This window comes from Melospiza georgiana, chromosome 1, assembly GCF_028018845.1.
Source record: "Melospiza georgiana isolate bMelGeo1 chromosome 1, bMelGeo1.pri, whole genome shotgun sequence".
NCBI lineage: Eukaryota > Metazoa > Chordata > Aves > Passeriformes > Passerellidae > Melospiza > Melospiza georgiana.
Window position 1 is genome coordinate 129793353 of NC_080430.1, and position 18763 is coordinate 129812115.

The 18763-nt window shown below is 36.8% G+C and overlaps 1 protein-coding gene across 50 annotated transcripts in view; it reads right to left on the reverse strand.

Annotated features, from left to right (window-relative positions):
* Positions 1 to 18763, reverse strand: part of RIMS2 (regulating synaptic membrane exocytosis 2) — a 443516-nt gene that overhangs the window by 33941 nt on the left and 390812 nt on the right. The gene's annotated exons all lie outside the window — the stretch shown is intronic.

Sequence of the window (18763 nt, forward strand, 5' to 3'; positions counted from 1 at the left end):
CTGTGGCCCAAATAACGTAAAGGAACCTTTGGACAAAATCCCTAGTGCCTCCAGAGGGATGGTGATCATAGTGAAATCTGCAGGGACATAAGGTCAGAATAGTCATTTACTAGCTCTGCACCCTAGGTAAAGGATTTTTTATATAGGCAAGTATGTGCTAAGACCAATTGGAAGACAGATAATTGATTCAGTATTTGGATTCAATATGTCCAAGGATGGGATTTCTTATGGAGGAGAAACAATTTAAAACAGAAAAAATTCACTCTGAAAGGAAACTTCATTAATCATATGAAGACTGGGAACATGAGGAAATTTGCAACAACTGCAGAGGAAAATAGACTGAGGACACTGCTGAAGGCAGCTTCAGAAGATTGTGCTGGGAGGGTTACCTTGTGAGATTTGAAGAGTCACTGAAGGGTTCAGAATTTATCCTTTTGGATTGGGTGAAACCAGCAGAGAATTGTGCCTATTTTTGTTACAGAGAGCACAGAGGCTTTGATTATGTTTTGGACTCCTAACCAAATGTCCAGATAACACACATAACTGAGATTAAAGGAAATTTGACTTTGCTTTCAACTGGCTAAAGCATCAAGTAGTGTGGTCATTGCTTTTTCCACTGCCCTGAGACCCCAGTCCATGTTCCCTGAGGTGCAAGGAGGCAGGTCCTTCCAGCTGGTACCCTGGCCAGCTCTGCCTGCCAGCTGTGGCAAACTCTTGGGACACAGATCCAACTACTACACTTTAAATCACAACCTCCAGTCACTTTGAGGCAGTGAAAGAGGGAGTCTTCACTCAGTGGCTAAGGTTTAGCAGTTCTGACTCCAATCTTTTTCTTTTTTCTGCAGTGCTTTTGCAGGTATCCTGCCCGTGGCAGAAGGCTTGGAATTACATGATTTTTAAAGTAAAAAATTATTCCAAACTATTCCATCATCCCATGATTTTATGATTTTCAGTTAATATTTTCTTTCATTTGCTTGTGCTTTCTCACTATGGTCCTACATATTGGCATCATATCCAAGGTTACTGCTAGAAGGCTGCTTTACCTACACATGAAGGCTGTTTTACAAGATGGCATCATATCTTTGATTCACAGTTTAAACTCAAACATACAAATTATCACACCAAAGCTACCTAAACACTTTCAAATTAGGAAAACTTAGGCATTTTGTATCATGGCTACCTTATGAACTGCTTCCTCCTTTTGTAATGACTCCACTAGAGAGTGTCAGCTGTACCTAATCTATCAAACAGAAAAGATGTCAAGAGAAGGTTAATTTTAGAAAAGTATTCTTCACTTTCTACTGTATTTCTGCTTGAAGATCAGGAATGACTAAATTTTAGGGGAGTCTGAGAACCTTTCCTTCTTCCTTAGGATTTAATTTTTAGAAACAACGCTATATGAAAAGAATCCTTTAAGAAAATGTAAGAAATTTGTGGAAGACCATAGTACTAAATAATGTTTGGTCTGTGAGATACTGCATTTATAAATCAACTATTTCAATAGAGAGGATCCTTTAACCTCAGCTTATATTGGGTTCATTTTGAATAAAAAGTCTGATCAAGTGCCTTGGGCACTGCAGGGGGTGTCAGTCCAAAACACTTCTGGAAAAGACTTGGGTCATTGGAGCTGCAGGTCCTTCGCTGCAGGACTTTGGAATCCATGAGGTTTGAAAAGACAGCATTTGCAGGTGGCCACATTGCTATTTTTCAGTCTCTCATCAAGATGCACTAAATGTTTTGTGCCACCTGCCCTGCTTTCCTTGGACTTCCACAGAAGTGCCAAAGGTGCATTAAGCATCAAGATCTGTTTCTTTGCTACAATCCTGTTTAGGAAGATTAACCAGTAAGAATATGGGAGGAAAGAGTCAAATGCAGATTAATTGGGATAGGAAATAATGATGCTGAGGTAAAATAATATTAGCATCATAAGTGCTGAATATGATGAATCTGGATAAACAGTCATATGAAAATCAGGTTGACAGATTTCTAAAAGAGCTTTGGAGTTCAATAGCAAGGAACACATCTGTTCTTCCCTACAACTTAGGTACTTTTAGTGACCTTTTCTTTAAAAAGCTGCACTCTCAAGAATACACATTTATTATTTAACATTTTATTAAATACTTCTGCAAAATCAAAAGATAATGTGCATGCTCTGAATGTCTAAATGATGAATTTGAGAGTGGAGTGAAGCTGCATTCCTGTTCCTTTTATGGTTCTCTGCACTGACAATTTATTTTCAGAACAAATAAAAGTAACATTGTAATTACCCTTTTATGCTAACAGTTTTGGTATTGTATTAAAAATGTTTTAAAAGGAACACATGGTATTCACTGGCATAAACACTTGTGAAATTGCTTCATTCTGCTTATGCCTTCTTCTTCACTGATATAATTTTCCATCAGTCTGTCAATATTATATTTCTATTTCTGCAAGTTAACACTTTTATGAGCAAATACAGTATCGTTTGACAAAAAATAAGGAAATAGAGAAGTCCTGATCTACATTACTAAGATCATATTATGTATTTAATTGCCAATAAACTTGATAATTCTAATTTAATATGACCAGATGAAGTAAAATACAATAATGTTCAGAAAAGTATCAAAATATTGCATGTCAATAGTTAGGATACAACTCAAAAGGAGTGTGGTTTTCTGGCCTTGTAAGACAAAAGAGGGTGCAAAAAGAAGTGCATGAAAAATAAGTTTACTGGCATAATGTTAATGCTCATCAGATTATATGAATGAAGGTTCAACATTCATTCAGGAAGTGGGAAAAGCACCAAGTGTGCAGAACACCACATTTCTGTCAGAACAGCTGGGGAGCCAATGACATAACAGAGCTGCAGGTTTGGCAGAATAATTTTAGGCACTCAGTACAATCTACACATCAACCATGCATAGGACTAATCTAATAAAAGTTAATTCCACTGAGCTCTACCCTGTCTGACAACCTTATATTAATTTCTCCATCACTGAACTAGTATCTTCCTGAAATTTCTTTTTTGAATGTTCACGTTACCTCCCTTGTTGAACTATATTAATCTAAATATTTTTTCTATGACATATGGTGGTGTACATGTATATGTAAACAGAGTGAAAGAGAGAGCAATTGTCTTCTCTTCCCACAATAAACCTTCTTCATTTCCTCTCTTTTTTTAAATGGAAACAAAACACTTTGTTCACATGCTCCATTGTTTTCTAGCCACTGAAAAACCATGTAACCCAAACCTGAGGGCCTATAACTGTAAAAGAGAGATTTTTACCTAAAAGAGAGATCATTTACTTCGTTTATAAATATGCAAGGCTGTTTTTTGTAATGGAGCAAAGGAACTTAGTCAAAAATTCTGTATAAATAGATATTGATAATACGGCCCTTGCCATGGTCTACCCAACATAATTTTCTAGTTTTCTTCAGTCTAAACTCTATCTGTGCATCTAGCTTAGCTGTGAGAGTGAAAGGAAAAGTAACTTGCTGAGAAGCAAAACTCAGTTAGGACAAGAGGATGAATCAGGAGGGATGTTGAAATTCAGGACACTGAGTTTAAATTTATAGACAGAAAAAGCAAGAAAGTCTGTCAGAGCAGTAGGTAAGGGAAATTATTTTAACTACCAAGTACATGAGGGTTTGCTGACAGACAGGAGAAACCAAAGCATGCTGGGCTGCAGGACAGAGCTGCATTTACAGCACAGAACTCTACAGTACAACAATAGAACTTGACTACTCTGGGAAAGGGTGTTACTGTAAAATAGTGATTGTCTTCAAAAATTTATTGTTTGCAATTTTCCCTACAAAAACTAATCTTTTCACATAATATCAAGTCTCATCATTCCTGTGTCTGTCACATTCTATCCTAATAAAAATAAGTATTCTGTGCTTATGAAGCTAAGCAAGGATCTACAATTAAGTCCTGAAGGAAGTCACAGGAAAAAACAGCTCCAGGAATAATCAATGGTGAAGTCTTTAATTTAATGTAATTTAATTCAGTTTAATTTAATTTCAGTCATTCTTTCAATTGATCTTCTTCCTGCTTAGGGCTTAGTCTTTTGCAAAACAAAGCTTTGTTGTGTTTTCAATCTGGCAAAGAGTGGGTGGAAGTAATAGTCACCATTAAGAAATCATTTCCATGCCTTCATGTAAATTTCACTCTTCCTTCTTGGAGCACTTATATGGCCTTCCTCACTCATGACTGAAATGTATTAAATTTTGCATATGAACTGCATATGGGGATTGATCAGTAGATGGTCCCTGAAGCTGTCTCTTGACAAATCAGAAGAAAAAAAATCCCATACCCTTTTAGTGCCAATTTATTGCAAAATTAACTGAAGAACTACCACGTTGCAGATGAGCTTGCATGAATGAGTCAGAAATTAAGCTGTTGCTTGGCTTCCAGAGAAAGCATAAGGATAGGCACTATTACATGGTGACTTTCTCATCATGGCTCAGTTTGGAAGATGGGAGTGGAGATCAGTTAGAAGAATATCTATCACATATATAGAATATATCACTTTTCATCAAGAAAATTACAGAAATTAGAAACAGAAAAATCTCTTAATCCAGCTACCCACTGCCAAGGCCAGAGACAGCTTGTATACCCTCAGGAAGCCCATTCAGGAAAGGAGCAAAAATGCTATCAGCATGAAGCTGTTACTTACTGTATGTTGTACCAACTGCATTTTTAAAAATAACTCAGCCTTTCTACAATATACTATTAATTGTTATGTAAGGAAGACATTAATTTACGCGCTTCACTTACATACATTTGGCTTTAAATTTGGCTCAGAAACCAGTTCATGGCATAGTCCCTCAGAAAGACATTGCAAACTCCATGACCAAGCACCCGAGCCAACTCACACATTCAGCTGGCAACTCTGTGCTCAGCCCAGAAGTGAAAAGTGATGGTGACAGTGAGAAAAGCTCCATTTCAGGACTGAAGTAGGCCACCAATACTGGTCATCCTGTCCTGATGCACCAAGAACAGTGCAGCAGTGCCCAGTGCTGCAGCAGGGCTGTAATTCCTCAGCAACCCCAGTGAAAGGTTCTCTGTACACAGTTACCTGTCTGCCTATGTGGACACTCTTCTCCTCTAACTAACTTTTCAACCCAAGTAACATTTTCATTTACATCCATGGTAGATAGAGGTAACTTGCCAGGGGTTCAATGAAAGCAAGGAGCCCGAGCTGAGGCTGGACTGTGCCAGCCACCATTTGCACAGCTCGTGTCCCGCAGGAGGGAGGGCGTGTGGGAGGGAGCTCCGGGACCTCCATGGATGTAGGAGGTTTGAACAAGAACTGTAGGCTGAATAAGAGATGTGATCTTACTGTTCCAACGAGAGATGTAGCCTCCAATGCTTCTAATATTTGTAGAAAAACTGAAGTTAGGAAGAAATAAAAAAAATAAAATGTGTACACAGAGAATACATATGTATGTATGTATATATGTGTATTTATTAAAAATCTGTGACAGAAGTGTGTTCCACTCAAACACATTTAAATCAGGTAGGTATGCTTTGAGACTGTTGAATCTAAATTTTTTCCAAGTAATCAAATATTTTCTATTTTTCTATAAAATTAAAAGAGATACTTAAAAAAAAAAAACACCACCTCAGAGGCATCTTAAGGTAACACAAAAATCCAGATGAACTTTTAAATCAAAATCCAGATGAACTTTTAAATCAAAATAAAAAGAGAATTTAACACAGCTGTCTAATTTTTTAATGTGTTGAGTGAGGATGGCTTTGTGAAACTATAATCTCATTTCCTGTCCCCAACAAAGCAGTGATTTTCAATTACCATTTTTGCTTATTAGAAACAAAACAACATTTTTTTATTATTGAATTTAATAGTAATTATTTAATAATTAATATTAAAACCAACAGGGGACACATTAACAATATGTAAATATTTTTACTGAGCCCAAACAACAGCAGAAAGCTAATTAAGTCTTACAAGGAATGGGGAAGAAGAAAGCATAACACTGAGGAAAGAAAAGGAACTGCTCTCTGAGTTGCTCTTGTACTCTGCTTTCTCAGGACTGCCCTGGTCACTCCAAACTGTCCTACACAATTCTCCTCCACAAAAGCTTTTGTCTTTTGCTATAATTTTTTCCAGCTGCTAGTCTTCCTCTAACTGCCTTGTTCCTGATTCCCACACTCTAGTGTGCAGCCAGAGCCATGCTGTCATTTAGTCCCCTCCTGTGTGTGCCTTCTCCTCCCTCTTTCACTGCTATAATTGCTGAATTTCTCCATACTCCACTTCCCTCACCTCTTGACTTTCTCTCACATTAAAGTCTGCATTGCTGCCTCCTGCTGTGGTTCATCCTCATCAATCACTGCTGCTCTCAGACTGTGGCTCATCTTTGCTGAAAATCTTTTTAACAGGCTCCCTGCTACCAGCCACTGACCCTGAGCCCTTCAGCCTGGACCTGTGCACTTTACTGAGCAGGTCTACCCCGCTACCTTCCTTTGATGCCAGCGTTATCCCACAAAATTAGCAACTTCCTTCATACTGATTTAAGGCCCACGTCTCAAAGACCCGTTTTCACAGAACAGAAAAGATTCTTCTTAATATTTTTAACTATTAAGGCTTTTTTTTCTAAAATCTAGAAAATTCCTAGGTGGACGCTTTTTTTAATATCTGATATCATGTCAAGGATACTTACTTTTGGTGAGATCCAAACTGTCTGTGCTGAAAGCAAAAAAAGCAACCAAATATGCTCACATGTTTCGTGTTTAGACACTGGACAGACATGCCATAACTCAGGATGAGACACAGAGAAAAAGCAGGAATTGATGGGCTGAAGGTGGAACTGGAAAACACAGTTAACTCTGCTAAAGGGAAAGAGCTTAAATTAGCTGCAAATGGCTAACTAACTGCCTACAAAGTATTTTCATGTGGAAACAGAATTCTTGGAGATATGCCAAAAATTTAAATGGAAAATAAGGTCAAGGATTTTAATGAGTTTTACCTGTGTGATCACTGACTGATTTTGGCCACTTCTATCCTGTGCACATTTATATATATATATGAGTGTGTATGTGTGTAAAAGAAAAGAATTAGGAAACACAAAGCTATAAATCAGAATAAAAAATGTGGAAACAGAGACTGCAATAGGATTTATATGTAGGTACTTACTATGAGCACATTACTCTGCCATCTACCTTATTCTCCTCAAGTTATTTATTTTTGTGGTCTATTCATTCGTATGTAGTTGATATTAACCAAGGCATTATAAAATTGTAAGGAGTTATGGACAGTGCATGCAGACAAATAAATCCTCCATCATGTAGGGATGGCTGCACAAAAATAATTTTCTCAGTCTATGTTTAAAATACCAGAGACTGTAGTGATTTTATTTATCCTTACAGACAAAACCTTAAATGATCATAGGATTGAGAGCTTTAGAGGTCTTTCCAGAAGGAGACCTTCAGGTTCCTTTCCCCATATACTGCATATCTTCAAATGCCAGATGAGTCTAGGATTGACACTAAGGTCAAATCAAATGACAAAATTTTTCTTTTTTAATCCTGAAGGGGTTAGGATATGTAACTTGAACAAAATTGGCACATGCTAAGATTCATCTCCCCACTGAGAAAATACAAGCATTGTTGTAAAATCCAGGATCCAGCTTTAACCATCTGAAAAAAATTCATTTCAAAATTGCAAAGAATTCTTTTCCCAGTAGGGTTCTGTTCAACAATTCCTATAATCAGCCAACACGCTGCATGAAAGCATTTGCTTAAATTGAATAGCAAAAGGCATGCAAGTTAATGACTTCTACTGAGCACTGAGCACTTAAGACTTCATAGGAAAGCTGCTGAAATGATTGATCTGTGTACTTCCATGCAGCCTGACCTCTGAGGGCTACCAGCTGCTGGCACCTGGCTTTGGCAGTGCAGAAACAGAATGTGAGGAGCCTCAGCCTGCTCACTGCTGAGAAATGCTGCTTTCAAAGGTAACTCCAATGGCAAAATGGTCTCCAGCCACTGATGGATTGGCACCGTTCTGTCCAGACTTTCATGTGCCTTATTTAACTGCAAGAAAAATGCAAGATTCTTGACTGCAATTAATTTTCTAAGCTTCCCTGCATTTCTGTTCTTCTCCTGATGAAGACATGACTTTGGCTTTTGACTGGGTGGTGAGGTTAAACTACAAAGCATAGCAATGGCAGCAGTGACAGAGATGAAGAAGATTCATCTAATTCTTGTCTCTTAGTGGTCTTACCAAAGAAAGAGAGCAGCAGAAGAGAAAGGGGGTTGCCTGTATGTGAAAAGTGGATTTATGTCTTCCTCCCCTGTGTGAGGGTCAAATTTCCTCAAATGAACTACTAACTTAAGTGGAGCTACTCATATGCTTTTTAGTAATCACTGTTCATAGCTAATTTCCAACATACATAAATAATATTCAAGCTCTGAAATAATACCAACATCTGAAATAAAATCAGAATGTCTGTAAAGCGGACAAACAATAAAAAGTCTGCCTAAATGTTCTTCTTCCTTCAAGTTATGCGGATTCATACAAACCAATTTTATTTTCATCCTCTGGATGTGAGCTCAATTTTCAGTCACTAATGCAACTCATGGCTTGCAGAGATTAAAACAGAAATTTTTCAGTTACCTACAAACTCAACCAAGGAAAGAACCAAATGCTTGCTCTGTAGGTAGGTCCAAGAGCAGCAGGGAGATCAGCACTGCCAGTGAAACAAGAGGACATAGCAACTGGGAAAGAGTGACAGATCAAGGAAATACAGCTGGTAGCAGGGAGAAGTTCTTTGTCCTTTTCAAGAAAAAGAATGCTTTGGTGAAGCAGGTAATGCTTCTCACTAGATCTTCAAATTCAATGGTATTTTTATGATGTTCATATATCATAGCATATTTCTATGCTGTATTGAAAAAAAAAAGTAGAATATTGCCTTGCTAGAACATGTAAGTTACAAATTTTAAGACACCTAAAATAGGAAGTTTCTATAGAACTTAGCTTTGTTTTTTTAATATGCTACTATGTTAACTTTTCTACATAAATATTTAAATTGGCTGTGCCTTAACACTGCAGGTTATAAAAAAGATATTGCATTAAATTAAAATTTTAAAAATATTAAACACATCCACCTTATGAAAAAATCCATAATGCTGATAGCTATTAATTAATTCAGTTAATCAGAGGGAAGTAATTTTTCCTTCACAGTACAAATTTGTTCTTGACAGGTCTTACTGCAGCAAATAGTAACAAGAACAGTACTTATTACTGTGAATATTTTCAATTAAGTCTCAACATGATTTCATAGACTGAGCTAAAAATAATTTTTGCTGGCACCAAATTCTAACCAGATAAGGGCAAACCCAAAATATTAGAGTACTATAGTTACAAAAATGAATAAAATCTGATTGTAACTTTTGGAGCAGAGATTTAATTAGTACAAGAAAACACATATAATTTAACATTTAACACATATAATTTTCATTTCATTAAATGAAATGATCATGACAGTAAAAAAATTGAATTTCATTCACACAAGCACTTGCAAGCATAGGAAAGACTCTTAGAAGTAAATATAAAAGGACAATCCATCATTAAGGAAACTATGTTTTGCTCACTTTACCAAAAATAATGTGAGACTGCTAAAAAAATATCTCCCAAAGGTAGACATAGAACCATGCACAAATTATTTAGGTGATAAGGAAAGAGGTAAATTTTGCATTTGTTAAGAGGCAATTAATCTTTTCCTAGGTAGACTGCATTATAAATGGGTTGCAAACAGCTTAAATGTTTTGTCCATGTTCTACATGACAATTTTTGTCTTCCTGAGCATGACAAGCGAGTTTAACTGAACCCACATATGCCTAACATATTAGAGAAAATTGTATCACTTTGTTCAAGCAAACTCAAAAGGCAATAACAAAACCTGTACTGACACATGAAAATAATATATGGAAAAATCATTCAGTTGTAAAATGCCAGAATATAAAATACTGCATCAAAAATGCACAGTTAGCCGCTGCACTCCTTGAGCTAGATTCTCATGTTTCCACTTAATTTAGATGCACTTGGGATGTCTTTAATCAATCCATTTCCTAAGTATCCACTGCCAAAGCATTTGGTATTTGTAAAGTGTAAGGATATGTTTTACTTTCTCAAATTTAAAAAAAAATTAAACTTTAACCTGGAATTCTCCAATAGCATAGCTAAGAAGCACAATGTGCAATCCAGAAGGACAGAAAATATAACTTCACAAAATCCTTCTTGTTGTGCTAAAACAGAAAGTAGAGTATTGACAAGTTTAAAGTTTATATTATGGCACTCCATTGACTTCTGCTGGTCTCAAGCAATTTCTCTTTTCTGTTCTTTTCTTATCCTCCCCTGTGTTTATCTCACTTCTCTATACAGACTGCAAAATCACATATGAATGAAAAACAGTTTGGTATTGGATACAAGTTCCTAAAATGCACAGGAACCAGTCATCTCATTCCTAAGTAAAAAAAAAAAAAAAAAAAAAAAAGTTCCTCAGATTCAGTATTTTTATCCCAATTTTCCTTCTAATTTTGATTCTATACTAGCTGAGAAACAACTGACTTGCCACCATGGAGATAGCAGGGCCCTACACATGAGCATTCAGAAAACCCAGGTCATGCACATTCTGCCTCAGGGATAGGTCTGGCAAGCCTCTAAAAATGCAGCTGCAGAACTTGGCTCAAGAAATTTAGTTTTGACTGCTGCTTTATTTTATTATGTCTCTAGAGAAGCAGAGACCAAATGTCTGTCTCATATTGCAAATAACCAACATGTATCTGTGATTGCAGATCTGTGTTCAGAGCCCCTCCCTTGCAGAAGGAAAATAAAGTTTCCCAGTTTCTTGGACCATACCTGGCATACACCATCTGGCACATACCTGAGATGCACTACTTTGCAAACTTAAGTTTTTGCTAGCATCCAAAAAAAAAAAAAATAGGATGACCCAAAATGACAAATAAAGCATGGATAAGAGACTTGAATGTAAACTAATAGTTAGGGTATGTTGATTGTGAGCAAAAGGTTCAGCTTCCTGATCAAGTGGTTGCCTGTGTATTTATCAAAGCTACACTCAAATAATTTTAAATTACTCTGTTAATTTAATTTCTCCAGTAGAGTTCTCTGTTAAGAGTTTACTGTTAGTTTTGGGTGATAGGATAGTATCATCACACTTGTTCTGTGGCTAAAGAGCCTGGAGGTGCCCTGTGAGTCACAGCCCAGTTCATTGCACACAAAGTGCCTGCAGGTGTGAATAGCACAACTGTGGGCTCAGCACCTGTGTGATTTCCCACAGGCTGCACATCCCGTGGGGTGTTTAAAAGCAGGTGTTCTGTAACTTTTCCCTCCCTGTTTTATCCTACAGAACCTCGGATTGCTGTGCTGTAAGGCAGAGCCAGCAGCAGCTGAAAGGGGCAGTGGGAGAGTGCAAAGGAACTTCTGTGACACAGCAACGTCCATTAACTTGGATACCAGTCCAGGCCAGAGAGCTGTTCTGAATTAGTCTGCACAGCATGCCTCTATTACCACCTTTTGTTTTGAGGCTATTTTCATGACTTTTTTACTTCCAGGTAATTATTCTATAAATTCATTTCTATCCTTAGAAAGAGAATTCCATTTATCAAAGAGTTATTAATAGCATTGATAGCATGAGTGGTGTTAAAGACATAAATTTAAGATACCAAAAGATTGCCAAAAGACATTTAATACTGCATTCCATTTAAGTACAAAGAAAGAAATCCTGTATTATTACAAAATGTTAAATTAAAAAAATTTGCAGCTGTAATGAATCTGTAAATATAACTGTAATATTTATTTTCAGTGTGCAAACCATGTCTCTGATAACTGTTCAATAGCAAAGTACTACTTTTCCTGCTGGCCTTTGGAGATCTGAAGTAAATCTCCCTTCACAGCCCAGTGTTATTTAGTGACAATGGTTTACAGAGCAATGGATAAATTAATATTTTCCTTCTAGAATAATACAGAGTGTTCATTGAGGTGGCTATGTACGAAATTGACAAAACTAGAGATATTATTTAAACTGAGAAAAAACCCCAACTGAATTTTCTTTCTTGAAGTATAAACTACATATATACACAGAACTGTAACTTCAGATAAATATCACAGACATTTCAGGCAAAGTGAAAACTGAATAATTGCCAAGGTACGAGATTGCCCTATAAAGTTCTTTTTTTTGACTCTCAAGTTTCAGTAGACTGAAATCAGTGCCTTCTTTCACAGAATAATGAAAAAGAAATTTCATATATTATATCACATGTTAACTAAGGGATTAAAAATCCCAAAAGGAGTTTCTAAATGGAAACTTTCTTAAGGAAAGCCTAAATTTTTCCTTATGTAACAACACAAAAAACCCCCAAATCTTGTTTACTGCAAAACCAGAAATAAAACAGCTTTATAGTTTGGGGGTTTTATGAGATGTCTATTTTTTTTAGCAGGGATCTTATGAGAATTCTTCCACTCTGAAAAAGAAAAATAGTTAAGCAGTATTCTTACCAGGAAAGATCACCCTACATTTCTGTCTATTTTTGCCTCTAATTATGGAAAGAAAGAAATCTTGCAGAAGGTCAAGCTAAATGTTCTGCTCTCACTTAGAACTTTCTCCTTTTTCCTCCCCTTATTAATGAGTTCAAGTAGTAATATAAGAAACTTTCTTTTTAGTAAAGAAATGAAGAAAATAATTTTTTAAATTATAAGTAAGGATTTTTTATATCATAAATGCCTACAGCTTGGGGGATTAGTTCTACTTCTACCACAGGCAGGAGAAAGTCTTAAGGTGAGTACCTCACTGAGCTGATAACGATATTGCAGAAAAGTTTGATGAGTTATTTGTGACTGAGGCAGTAAGGCTCAGTTGGTGTACATGATCTGCACCTTTTTTCCTGAAATAAAGTCTTTTATTCTAACTCTCTAGTTTTACCACAGGGCTTCCTTCTCATTTGCCTGGAGTTTCTCCTCATATATGGTGTAAGGTGTCTCCCACACTTTGTGTGTGAGAAATGTCTTTCAGAGGACTTGTATAAGATCACAGCTAGCATTGGCTGGAGTTCAGTTCTGGCACCTCAACTCTGTGTTTGTTTTCACTGCATCCATCTCTCAGAAAAGCTTTGTGAACATATGAAGATTCAAATACACACCTACTTCCTCTACAGAAAATCTGCATAAATTTTTCACTGCCATATCTCCTTTCCTAGTGTTTTCCTACATGTAGAGAAAAACAACAGAATTTAATGACATTTTAAAGCCTTTTTAGTTTGCAATTAGAGTCTCTTTATTTATTAGCATACTTTTCAGAGCTTATTTAGTAAAAGCTGATTACTGCTCTTGGTAATGTATTCATTATAATAGTGCTTTCTCTTTGGTAAAGGATTCAGTTCACAATTCTCAACTAATGAGTAAGATAAATATGCCCTAATCTCTTGTCAACTGCTAATCCTATATTTCTATCAATGTATTATGTGTTAATTTTGAAAGTAAATCAGATTAGACATCAAGAATATTGATGCAAGTGTAATACTACACATTAAGCAATCTATTAAATTAGCAGTCTGTCTCTGGGATAGGAGAAGAAACAAACCCCCAAACAAATAGCTTGTTTCAAATTGCCTGTATTATATATATGATTATAAAAAAATTAAAATACATTTCCAAATTAAAAGTAGTGGATGATAATTTCAGTTGCCATTTTGATCACATAAATTAATTCTAGGGATAGAAAATAACAATTATGTAAACATTGTAAACAATTATGTCTTTTATGCAAACAAATACACTTTTATTCAGTAAATTGTATGCTTACCATATACTATCTAATTTTAGACAATGAAAGGCAGTCAGTTTCTCCTTTAGTCACCACAATTCCCAGTGATTAAGCACCCTTTTTTTAATAGGAACATTGACTCTATGTGTAGTAGAAGACTATTTTTATATCAATCACATTTTGAATTGAGAAATGTGAAATTCTATACCAATATTACCAATAGATTCCTCTCAACTATTCCATAAGTTGAGAAAATTCTTTTACAGGCTATGTCATTGGTTCCTAACAGACAAAAGTGAGACTGTTCTACTTATAAGTACAGCACTTCAGACTGCAGTTTCAACTCTCTTCAAACCATACAGAATCCAAAATTTGTTTTTAAACACAAATAAAATAAAATTTCACTCAAATGTTTTGCTCTGAGACCTGGTTCTCTTAAATTTCTTCTAAGATGAAGCCATGAAATATCAACATTTCTAAATACTTTAATCTCTTTTCACTTGGGACCTCTCCAGAATTTGTTAAAATGGAAATACCTCATTTTGATAAAAACTATTGAGTTCACCCAACATCAATCATCATTTTGTTGGTACAGAATCAACTGCTGTTTGTATTTTTCCCATTGAGAACTATAATTTCAATAATATATGGCAAAGTTTACCCTCAGCAGAATTATGAAGGATGTCAAAATATCTCCTAACACTGTCTCAAAATTCCAATTTCACAGCCCTATAACTTCAAGCCACATTTGGCATCCAAGCAAGGGTTCTTAGGTGACATAGAGCAACATGTTGGCACAAAGCAAGCGCAGTTCGTGCAGCATCAGCTGCCCCCAGCACCACCTGTTACGTTTCCATGTGCAGGGCCCTCTGGGGCGCGGCGCCTTGGAGCAACACTCTGCAGAGACACACGAGGGCTCTGATTTCTATGCAAACATAGTTACACCTCTCTGAAGGCATTCCTGCACTGGGCACTCTATATCTGTGCTGTTACTTCCTTTTTTCATCTCTTTTAATAAATTCCATCTATTTCCCAAAGACATGATGGGTCTCAGTCCCTGAGAGTGCGCTGGACCTGTACAGGTCACCCAACATACACACGTGATGTTTTAGTATATGTGATCCATGGAGTGCCCCAGATTCTGAAAACATGCATTAAAGTGCTTTGGCTCTTGGCTATAATCAGCCTACAAACACAATAGGCTTTGGCTAACTAAAGAAAAGACAAAATATTTACCTCGCTGAAAGAGAAATGTCAGCCCAATAAGGGCAGTGAAGGCACACAGGTATCTGCCTGCCAGAGACAGTGCGTGTAAGTTGAAAGGGATGCCTATGGTGGCATGATAAGAGGATGGCAAAGATTTTACTCATTAATGAAATATAACTGAGAATTAGGTCTACATCTCTATAGAAGTCTGATCAATTCCCTCAGGGCTGACCAGCAGGAAAACAATTTCATTCCAGATATGAATAGCTAAGCCTGTTAAGTATTGCATTTTGCATTCTGTCTTCCTCAGTAAAGAAAGCAGTCTTTTCCACAAGGAAGAATGCCTGTTACAACATAAACTTCTAACCCATCAAATTTTCGCTTCTAGAATTGATAGCTTGACTCAAGAATGATGAGTATACCTTTAGCTATTTTTGGAGCCCTGGAAACGTACAGGAACCAGAAATAAAATAAATTCTAAATTATCTTGCTGCTCTACTCTTCAGAATCTTGTCATTTACTGAAGTCTTAAGTAAAAGCTACCGTATGAAAAATTACTTTTGTGTCATGCTCTTTACCCATAAAACAACTGTTCCTACCTGAAAAGGAATACAGAGCAGAATAAAAAACGAATTTCTGTATCTATTTTGAGTGTCAACTTCTTAATACTATGAAATAACAAGAAACATTAGAAATATAATTTGAAAAAGCATTTAAAACTGACCTTATAAGGCATGTATTGTAAGTCTGATACACAGTCCTGAAAACAGTTATGATGACCTACTTTCAGAAAAACTTCTGGCATAGATTTAGTTATAAAATATGAATGAAGAAAACCACTGAAGTAAAACTGTGATTTACAAAACACTTGAAAAAACTTCAGAGATACAGATAGTATCTCTGTATGCTCATATGGAAATACTATCTGTATCCCAGAGATAGTATAAAAAAAGTTATGTGTATATATATATATATATATGTATATATATATACATACATACATACATATATATACACACACACACACACACACACACACACATACATATATATATATATAACTTTTTATAGAAGTAGTGTTATCTTCTGATACTGGTATGCTTTTTCAAGCCTGATCTGTAAGGAGATACTTAGCCAGTCATATTATAGGATATAATATCTTCAGAAAGTACCTAGGAAATTTATATACTTAATCCAGTTTCGACATGGTACCAGTACCCTGACACCTGAATGATTCCTGCCTCTCCATTCCAGAAAACTGTACTTACAAGACACCTGCAGGAAATTAGTGTTTTGGGTCCAGATTGTACCAATACATGATTCCTTGTGCAGGCACCCACCATCTGAGAAAAGGAATATGATGAGACAAGCCAGAGAAATTTATAAATTCATTAAATACCTTATTTGAAAGTTTTAATGCTCTGGTATCAACGTACAATGCTGGTGTCCAACATTTTCTGTAAGATGTACCAATGGATGGAAACAGAGCACTTTGTGTTGGAAGGGACCTTAAACCCCATCTAGTTCCACCTCCCTGCAGGGGGGACAGAGACACCCTCCACTTGGGTTGCTCAGGGCCCCATCTAACCTTGCCTTGGACATTTCCAGGGATGGGGCATCCACAAGGCAACCTCTTCTGGTGTCTCACCATTCTTTTTGTGAAGGATCTGAAGACATATCAGGTATTTCTTCATGGTGTGGCCTCACTCTCACCAACCCAACAGGCCACCACGTTGTGTCACTGTAGACACAGCACCATGCATGCACCTCATCCAGGGCCTGACCTGTGGCCACAGGCCTGCTCACCACAACCAGCAATGCTTGTGTGACCCAGCTATTAAAGATGCTTGTGCTGTCCTGTAGCAGCAGCCACACGTGGCCACCAGACAAGGCCCCTTGGAGACACTTGTCCAATAGAGCAGCAGGAGCAGGTGTGCAGTACCAGCTCTACAACACAACCCTCAGCCCTTACCTGCACCCCTGTTCCCAACCAACACCAGGGGCTTTTCCAGGAGAAGGCAGCAGGAGCTGCTCTGGCTGCTCTGGTCAGGGCCAGGCTCAGGCCAGCCCTGAGCACAGGCCAGTCCTGGGGAGCAGCCAAGGGCCAGAGGCTGCCAGCCAGAGCCATGCCAGCTCCCCAGCTCCTGCCACTCCTCTAACAGCACCAAATTACAGCTCCTCACTCAAGAGTTTGTCTGAACACCCTACTCACAGTCAGTGGGTCTAAAGACTTTGAGTACTCTTTGAGACAGTTAAATTTCACATTTGTCCCTGACTGGGGCATCTAATCAGTCATTGGGCAACTGATTGGATATAACAGAGAGAAAACTTCAGCTTAAAAGTACCAAATAACAAAGACAGTGTGGTATTTAAATCAGATCTAGACCAGACACACAATACAGATTCTCTCTAGTGCTGAGACATACTTGAGCAATGTACAAAGAGCTGATATCCTTCATTTAATAGCTCTTATGGCAAGAGAGACCAGATTAGATAATAAAAAGTAATGTAGTGCATTGTATATGATTTGATATTCAAATGCATCTGTACAGTTACATAGCTCTGTACTATCAGAAGACAAAGTTTTAGACTTCCAGGTAAGCAAGAGATCAATTTTTTTTTCTTGCCTAACCAGACACTTCCCAGAATTGTCCAAAGGTGATTTCATCTTTTATCTGTCATTTATTTCAAAGAAAATAGAAATGTACATGAACCTGTCCTGCAAGTGAACTGGTAAAAGAACAAGGTTGCTGCAAAGTCTTGTCTACTAACGGATTACTAATGGAGTCATCAGTGTCTGCATGGTATTCTGGGTTTTCCCTACAGACATTCTTTTTCCTCTTCTTCATTTCCTCCTGTTCATACTGCATTCAATAAGTCACAAAGACAAGCTTCCCACCCTCTTCCACATTGTTACCTCTCCTTCTTTCCTTTCTTTTTTAGTTCTACTCTTTGCAGTACTTGAAATCCCACTCACAGCCCCCAAAAGTTTACTTGAAAAATTTACCACATTTTCTGACAGTGCAAATCATTGTTTTGCTCCATCTTGTTGTACATGAAAACTCATATCACTTTGGTTTGGAAAGAACAGAGAAATCTCTTATCTGTGTTTGAATGGTGGTTGGCACAATGGAGACCTTCAGATGGGACCTCACACAGCAGGGCACTGTAAACTTACATTGAACTGTATGAAAGCATTACAACAGTTTTTTCTTAAATACTGAGAATACAACATATCTTCTGCATATACCTTGAAATATATATTATATATTTATATATGCATACTTATATAAAGTGATTAAATACTTCTTTTATATTAATATTATTGAAACACAAGTAACTTTTTTCCATGTAAAATACACTTGTCCTATACAGTGTCATTATTTGACATTGAGCTTTTCAGAGTGCATTATATGGATTTTCCCCAGAATAGGAAGAAATAGAAAAAGAAATGTAAGATTTTAAGTGCTTTAGACATCAAAGCAGAAAAAAATCTCCATTTTCCTAGGCAGCACATTGAAGTATCCAATTTTAATTGAGAGAAACAGAAATGAGGAAAATTTCTATGGATGGCGAATAGGCTTGTAGGCTGAAAATAAAGTAATCAAAACACAATAAAACATTTGCACTAAAGTAATAGAACATATTATTTTGTTCAGGAAAATTGCTTTGTTTCAAAATAAGGTTGCATGTTTAAAGGTGAAAAAACCTTATGTTGAAATACACAAACACTATCTGTGGCAAAACCAAAGGCATTTTGCAACATTTCAGCAACCCT